Genomic DNA, 9,749 nt, shown 5'->3' on the forward strand with positions numbered 1-9,749 from the left:
AATAAGGAAACATTATTATTGGTCAAGTATCGGTTGAGACCCAAACAACCATGCATTTACTCGTCGCAGCGCTTTTGCATGGATGTTGACATTGCCACCAGCAATTTCGTAACTTTTACCTCAGGGTTAAGAGATTTTGTTACACAAATTCGGATTGAGGTTAGGGTTCGATACATACTTTCTGAGATGATGTAGCCCATACTTCGGGTATTTAGCACGCAAATACCTTAAGCTACACACAGGTGCATTCTATCGAATGCCGTATTTAGTTGCGACAAGATGAAACAAAGCGAAGCGATGACACAGTTTCCGTTCCTCTAAGATTAGTAGCACGAAATAAATTCTCCATTCAAACGCTATGTGTATTTTAAAGTTTAAAAAAACTTGACGGGAAATGCAATGGCGAAACTCCATAAACGAGGTTTAAACATCGGTCACGGAAAATTGTGGGTATTCCTGTAGCGCATGACGTATTGTGCCAATGGAGAGCAAAATTATAATCTTACATTTTATAAACACACAAGTTCAAGAATATTCGACGCTTAGTCTAAATCGATAGCAATGGTATTTTGGATAATGTTGCTCAATTTTTTCATCGTATCTACAGTTCGCATCCTAGAATCGAAGCCACTCTACATCTGAAAGTTCCCTGTACTGTTCTGTTACATTTAAACTTAAGCTCTAATTTAAGTACAGTACTTCCCGGTAAAAATTCTTTTTTTTTAACTCAGAAATGATTACGTCATGCGAAAAACACGACATGAGAATACATTTGAAAACATTCTAAATGAATCACGTCCTAAGTTCAATAACAAATATCTCATCTAAAACTTGTTCACACTATGATATATTGTTTTATTAAAAATTGAACAGGGATGTAGAATAATTGACACTTATTGTTGTACTATTATAAAACTATTGGTAAATACTTGAAAACAAAAATTGTCAACAAATACATTGTCCTACTACGGCGAACTCAATCGATAATGCTTACGGGCATCTCATGATCCGTACAGCTTAATAAACAAGAAGTTTAATACGCTAAGCATGGACCGCTTTCTGTTTTTGGTTTAAAAAAAGGGATGGTATCACGACATCTATCTGTCACGTTTACGTGTATAACGCTGTAAAAGTTCTGAAATTTTTTACAATACATTTTCTGTTTCGTATCCTATGTCCCTCAGGAGTTCGAATCAAGGGTTAAGTATGCGGGAAATTCCACAGATTACAATACATGATATATACGATTTAGATAACGTCATTAAAACATTTTCTCACACTCTGCGTACAGTTTTATCAGCTTCTTTTGACGGCAATGTGGATATTTACTACCAGAGAATGGAGTTAGATATTTCCTATCTAATACATTATACGATAGCACGAAAATAATATATGTATCCTATCAAATTCGATCTTCAATTGTGTAATTGTCATCTTTCTATTTAATCGTGACAAAAAATCAGTAAATATGAGATAATAAAATCTTACTTTAGAAAAACAACATTCTATTTGGTAATGAACTAATAAGGGCTAAAAACTAGTTGAAGTCTGGTGCAAGCCATGTTTCCAAAACTTACCAATCTGACTCTTCACAAATGATTTAATAGTTGTTTTCATATATCTTTCTTTTATATTTTGCACTAAAATACCTATATAACCTGATATCACTTTGAATTACTGGCAACCTTTAGGATTGCATAATACTATAAAAACTTGGTCTGAAAAAGAGGGAAAATTTTAAAAATAACCGAATAAATTCGTATCATCTCGAAAACCTAATACACTGATACGTGAGACATCGAGAAATCATCACCAAGGCGGATAGCGGTTCGTTGATCTATCACGACCAAATGTGGCGAATTAAATGGGAAGACATCAAGTTACTCTGCTCTGCAACTCTGTCGTTCAATATGCTATTTTTTCAGAATAAGCGTACTTCACACATCGCTACGCCAGAGGTTTCTCAATCGGTCGATGTATACTTACTTGCCGTTTTTTGAATTCAGCAAATAACAGCAGCGTATTGCTACTCGATATAATTTGGTTGGATCACTTGGTTAATTATTTGGAGTTGAATGATTCACGTAATATATATGCTGCAGTCACCCGTAAAAACGACACAAATCACTGACATAGATATACATGAACTTGTATTGTCATTTCATGATCCACAACAAACATTCTGCTTGAAGTCATGGTCTATCGAGGATCGTTTGAAAATTGGCATCATGCTACTTCTTTCCGCTAATAATAAGTCGAAACATTCGTATTGCGAGCACATTCGAGCGTTTCTTTAATTTTATGGTTAAAAGTCATCTCAATATAGAAGGACATCACACAGACAAAAATATATTTTGTAAGCGAAGAGTGCACAAGGCGCAATTTGTGATAAAATGAAGAAAAGGCTTGAAAACTACCATGCTGACGTAAAAGTGCCGGATTGAACAGAGAGAGCCCGATTCATTAGGTCAAAAATTTATATAAAATATTGATCAAATTGTATTTCATTCTACAGTCATCCGCCAGCTTGCTGTACTCGAGATATTCAGTCTGTTAATCATTTGTAAAATTAACTTAGCAATTAGCTATTTTATGCCATCTTCGAAAAGTCTGGGGCATCATCGAATAGAATCTTATTTTTACACAACACGGTTCTTCGTAGGCAAAGACGATAAATATTTTTGAGAGAATTTGCTCGGAGTTAGATAAACCTACGCTTTGCATTAACTATTTCCGTCAGCCCAGCTATTTCTCTGGCTACCGGTATACTGACTTGAAATGTTTTGAATCCTGTAGCAATTGCTACGTTTGACACCCAAGTGTTTTTACTTATCGATCTTAAGATCGGTAAGTATATTGATAGGTATTTGTCTGTATGTCTGTCTGTCTGTCTGTGTGTGTGTCTGTTAGATGCACGCGATATCTCACGAAAGCGAGATTGAATCTGCTCCAGATTTTGCATGTGCATTCATCTTATCTCGGACCAGAAGCCTATTGATTTTGGGCGAATTATGTCGTATAATTAGCGAGTTATCAATCAATTATTGATATAGTGATCTAGATTTTTGTAAAGCGAGAGAATTTTGAAACCCGCCGAGTGTGTGTGTGCGATGCGCAGTGCGCAAGTTACAAGAGCGGATGAATCGAAACTGCAGTTTCTGTTTGGGGGAATCCCCTAACTATCGATCGATAAGTCTTCGGTTTCCAACCGATATTCTCGTTTGTTTCTTTGAGCGTCAGTATAGTTTGTAAATCGTCTAGGTCAGGGATGGCGGACCACTGATCCGCGGGTCACAAAGTGACCTGTAATGTTGTTTCGGTGACCCGCCAACTCACAAATTATTGCAAATGATTTATGAATATTTCAGTGATAAAAATTCCCCTCAAAGCCTAGCTTTGAGGACAAAAATGAAACACAAAGTTTTCATTGGTGCAAATCGATGACGCGCATTATTTTCTCCGTGTTTAAAATATAATGTGTGACCTATTATGTTCATGATCTATACAGACATCCGGTATTTTCTGATTGTCTTGATGAAACGTGTAGTCTTGAAATGCAAATCATCATATTCACAATACTATATAGCTATTTAGCCTACATGCACAACTTTTTACTTGTATATAAGGCGGTTTTTCATCTTTACTCCGAAAAAGGCTATAAGTAGATAAACAGCTACGAATACGTAAGCTATCAATGCTGATATATTTACGGATTGACAGCACCTTCCGAATTTACGGCGATACGTTTTTGGTGACTCCCAAATATTAATGCAATATACTTATATGAATATTTCTGTGATAAAAATTATTCTAAGGCCGGGGGATAAAATTGCAAGTTATTCATTGATGCAGACATTGATTAAATCTATAATCCACGATCTCATTTTTCATGATAAAAACACAAGAGAGCTATGCTCAAATATATGTACACGTCACAAGGTGTCGCTATTTTTTATTCTGACACATAAAAAACGAATCTCTTGACCACAGAAATTTTTGAAATAAGTAAAAGTAATAGCCTTCTGTCAAAATATCAATCTTTAACCACTAAAAATTTCAAAGCAATCGGTTCAGTATTCGAGGAGAAAAGCGATTTCATCATGACGAAGGAGAAGAATAACAAGAACAACAACATAATATTGAAACGATCGTTATGTACACTGACGTGTCCAATAATGTGTGACGCATTCAGTAAAAAGGTTCGTCATCCCCGGCCTCGGTTCACTTTTTCTATGTATAGTTTAGGCCCCCAAAATAGACTTCGAAAAACTTGTGTAACTTCTTGGACAGTTGTAAAGCAATAAAGTTGGTCTCAAATGAGAAAATTATATTCTCGATTATTCTTGACAATTAATTCAATATTTTCATGATTGGAATAATTTATTAATAATTCTAATAAAACCAGCAAAAAGAGCTCAAATATATGGACACAGAGGTCAAAACCAAATATTTTACTGAAAATTCCCCAAAAATCATATCACAAACGGAGCTGGAACTGTGGAACAGCTACCGTACCGGTAACCGGACTGTCCTAGCTTTTTCAGATCATGTGACGATGATGTTTCATGCGTTCAGTATCAACGTGGATCGCAATACCAAGCGATTCGAGTCACAAGTGTAGTATCTAATTTTTCACAGTACCGGTAGTCTATAGACCTACCTTATCTATACCACAGAGTCCACATAAAGTTTTTCGCCCATAACTTTTCGGTTCATTGTGTAATGTATTAATAATAAAAGTGTTTAGCAGTCTTGTTATATATTTACTTTTTATTTTAAATATTGATGATTATCCGTAAAAGTTTCTAGATCTCGAGCAATTCTCTGTAGACATTAATGTATATGTTTATTCGTTTTGCTCCAAGGTAATGTTGTACTTTTGAGTTTAACTATTTTCCGACAATTACCGAAGAACATTATGGTTTTTGGTTCCACCAGAACTTCACAAAACTGCTATTCATCTTCAGGGACATATCATCAAATTTTTCTGGTTTACGCTCAGTTGGAAGACCGTTTGTATTTGAGTCGGAAAACATCGAATAAAATTTTGTTCTGATCACGATTCTTAGCAGCCAGATGATGAACAACTTAGATTAGAAGATGAACAACTTTTAGTAACACTACGGGCCTTCCAATGATATATTTTGAAGGTTCGGGATGGACTTGGTCTAGAAACAAGGATGAAAAAACCTAAATGAATATTGCATAACAGAAAATACTGTAAGTACTGGACATAGGCCTGATCCGCTCTGTCCTCTTGAATAAACTCAGGTCCATCTTGAAAAATTATTGTACCGTGATTAGTTTTCTTTTCTCAGCCATTGTACTACAAAATTGCTTTGCATTACAGCAACAAGTTTCAGGCAGTTAGTGACTTGCGGACACAACTTAGGCAGCTAACTGCATAAACTGGTTACATTTGAACCCACGACAATTGCACCTGCATACTATTGCACCTATAGAAATTTGCGAATATTTGAACCCATACTAACCGTAACCCATGAATTTTAGTACCCTCATATAGATTGAACCCGCGGATATACGGGTGCAAATGTATGGGTTCAAATGTACGTGGGTTCAAATGTACGGTCACCGCATAAACTGTCCACCCAATCAGCGACCGCAAATGAGATGAGATTTTCTAAGTATCTTAAATCCATTTTACACCTTGCATAATGTATTATTAATGGTATCGTCAGACTCCAATTATACCGATTCTCTCTGACAATGTGTGAATACGGAATATTGGCGAATCGAACAAATATTGATAGGCATTCGTAGAATCTTGCAAAACTGGAGGGCCCCGTCACCTTCCTATCGACAAGAGTTTGATTTTATATTCAACACCCATCTAAACTCTTATAATATATATGTACAGAATATGTCAATGCGTATGTTCTTCAAATATATTGCAATTACCTAACCGGTGATTCAACATAATAGGCCACATGTGAAAAATTCCCATTTTGACCGAAGTACTTCACCATAGCGTCTTTGCTCCATAGAACCCTCTGGTGGTCAAGACAAAAAATATATTGCGAAGTCGGCAATGGATTTCTTTTATTTTGTTTAAGGAAATTACTTCGGTCATTAAACTTGAAATATTTCGATATAAAGCATTTAACTGTCTTTGGAATTTCCGGATTTTGTAGCATTTGTAAGGCTTTATCGACCGACTTTCAAGAACTTATCTGCTGTATTGCGGCCCCCCATCCCCACCCCTCCTGTCTTGCGCTCTTTTACGGTTCATCAAATTCTTGTTTTTAAAATATTAATTTTATTGGACACGAAATGGACCGATAGATCGTTTGTTTTGGTGACATATTGTTGTTATTACTATTTTTTTTTTCTTGTTGTGAAAAAATCAATTTTCTATTCAATCATTGAGCCAATTGCCCTAAATATTATTTCAAAAAATTTTGTTGGCTCTAGGGAATTCGTTTTTTGTGTGAGATAACGTCATCAAATTTTAAATTAGCGCATCTTGAGGCGGTTCCGTGTTCGCGATCATTGCTATTTGTTGGCCATGTTAAGTCGTAAAGACTGCCGTACCGGTAATAAGGCTGTGCATTTCGAATCGAATATTTGAATCGAATAGTATATTATTCAAATCGGTTCAGACCAAAATTTCGAATCGCCGCCATCTTGTTTTTTTTCGCCAATGGTCGAGATGAATTCATCAATTTTTTTTTATTGAAGCCATATTTTTTCAACGCGATTCTGACATGATTATTTTCTGTAGCGAGTTATTGATGAAACGTGTTTCATATTGTGTGTGAACGTTGAGCAATCTGTCTGAGTGATGTATTCTATGTTTTCAGTAATTCATTTGCTGACAGGACCAATTACAATAAAAAAAAGTCGCATACAATTATATATCTCCAAAGTATTTGAGATTCAATTCGATTCGAAAAAAATATTCGATTCCATTCTGAAATCATCAGGTATTCGAAAATGCCCAGCCCTAATCGGTAGTCTACCGCTGAAGACTAGATACCAGTATTACTGCTTTTTGGCTTTTGTATCCATATATTTGAGCATTGATTTATTGTTTCTAATAGAGGCTATAGATATACCCTATAAACATCGGTAAAAGTGATTCATTTTTTCAAGCTGTTACATATGAGAGAAACTGGAGTTATCAATTTAAATTATCACCTGTCGATAATAATAAAGAATAATATTTCATAAATCTCAAACAATTAATGAAAAAAGAATTCTACTACATTCGACACACAGATTTTCAACTTAATTCTTCTATACTTTTATCAGTGCTCAAGTAAGATAACCAATGACATAAACTAGACATTGTCGCGTCAAATTTAGATAAGGAGATTTGAAACTTGTCTACCAACATTTACCTGTATTTGGTCCAGCCATAGTCAGATGGAAAATCGACTGTTTTCATTTGATTTTGATGCCGACGCGCCAGAATTTATCACCTGTCAACATTATGTGAAAGGATGCCTATTTTGTATCACTTTTGATGGGTCGCTTCCCAACGTTTAAGCACAGCCTTTTGCGTGTTGATCCGGCCCACGTCTGTTCATGCTCGCAAACTTTTTTTCCGTATTAGTGGAAACACTCCCAAACAGCCTGTGGACCGTCATATATAATTATCTGTATTCAATAACGGGAAGCAGGCGAAAAATAAAATATAGTAGTCCGTTCAGTTAGATTTTAAAGAATGACTCTGAAAATTACGGGAGGTTGTAAACTGATAAAATCTAATTACGTATCAGTAAACAGGATATGGCGCTTGTTTTTTGATTGAAATAATTTTTGTTTCAATGTTTTTATGAAGCGTGGCGAAGAAATCTAGGTGGGATGTACTGATGGTCGCCTTTGAGGTTTTGAGTGTGTCCATTTTATCCAGAGATTGTCGTATAAGCTGATTATGCGCTATGGCGGGCCCATTTTAAGTCGGCGTCATAATCTTTATACTCCAATTTTACGGCCGAATTCGTGCGGTGATATTTATCTAGAATGCAGTGGACGGCGTGGTCTAAAGTTTTGACTACTAGCTTTATTAATATCGAAGTCGCTTGAAAAATGATACTCTGTGTTTGGAATTTGCCACCCACGCTGGTATAACAACCGCCTTCTTTGATGTAAGGGGAATGAGATTTTGACAAGTGCTCATTTTTGATGAGAATCGGAATTTTAATATGCTGTACTGCAGAGTAGCACATCCGCTAAAAATTCAGCAGAACTCAGTGGGGCTGTATTCACGAACATCTAAAGTAAATCATCGTAAAATCGACTCAACTAGAAATTTTACGCTGTTTCTTTAAAACAGCAGAAGCATAACTATAAGAAGATAAATTAATGGATTACGAATAGGCTCAGTCAGAATTTGTCAAATACTTCCCTTCTTCAGCTTCTGTGGACAAAGGTAGAATAGGCGTAGCGAATTTGAAACTAATTTATGTGTCCATGTTAAACCTTTTAGCTTTGGTAGATGATGTTGAAAAAGAAGCACTCATTAATGAAAGCCAGTTTATCGTAATTTATACTTTGAAATATTGGAGCCTGAGTATAGGAGTAGCTCTCGATCTCAATCTGCTGAAATGAGCGTTTTTAATTTTCCCAAAAGTATTTTGCGGCTATTTCTGAAAACATTCGCTCTAATTAGGTAATATTTTAGACATGAATATAAATATATCACAGTTCATGGCACCGACTTCTATTAGAGACGAAATAATAAAAAGGAGTAGCCTACATATTATCAAAATATGACATATTTACAATTTTTTATACAAATAAAATTTTTTGTAGGAGTCATAATCTTGATTATACCTTATGTTTGTGACTACGTTATTGCTTTCTTAACAACATCATTAAATTTTATCCAATTTGAGCAAGTATATTGGTATCTTCAGGATTTCGCACGAAAAGATGAGTTATTATTATAAGATAATCCTGTTAGTACTGTATTAGGTTCATTTTACATTATTTTTACATCTCCGAATACTTTCTCAATTAGTTGTAGGTCTTCTTAAAAATGGATATTCAATATTATTTATTCGAATATGTTAGAATTTAGCAAAAGGGGTATGGAACGATATGAAACTTTCACAACACATTCTCTAATAACAAGGCCCATGCGAAAGGACAGGATTCTCAACCAATTAGAATGTCTCCTATATTTGGAAAGTTTAATCATATGGAATTTGTGGCAAATAAATAACATTTTTAACGCACAATAAAAAAATGAAAAAAAAAAATTTATACGTTTTAATTTATTTATAACAATGTAAAATGAATGTCCATTCTAAACCAGTCTGAAAATCAACACCAATGTGGAAAAGTCATTACTACCAGAGTCTTTGTCAAAACTTAGATAAATAGAAAGAAACAAAAATTCAAATATCAGTTCTATATCCAAACAGGTAATGAAGGTTCTCAATTAAGTTGAGGAATACATAAACCGCTTTTCCTTTGATGATGTTTTGACCCTGAATGTATACGCGGATTACATCTTGAGTTATATTCAAATCATTCATTGAAATGAAATGTATGTGTTTTATCGAACCTCATATACATGACCGACCACTCGTATATTATTACTCTTTGCGGTCCCTTGAGGTGCTGGACAGCCTCAAGGTACCTGAAGTATGTATAAAACAACGTAGGTATGACGTCATTGGCCTTGATAAAAAGCCAAATCACGTTTGAACTTGTTGATACTAAATAAACTATCTAAGCCTTAGCAATGTAGGTCATGCTAAATTTATCACGTAATGAAT

Source organism: Styela clava, chromosome 14 (genome assembly GCF_964204865.1).
Source record: "Styela clava chromosome 14, kaStyClav1.hap1.2, whole genome shotgun sequence".
Classification (NCBI taxonomy): Eukaryota; Metazoa; Chordata; class Ascidiacea; order Stolidobranchia; family Styelidae; genus Styela; species Styela clava.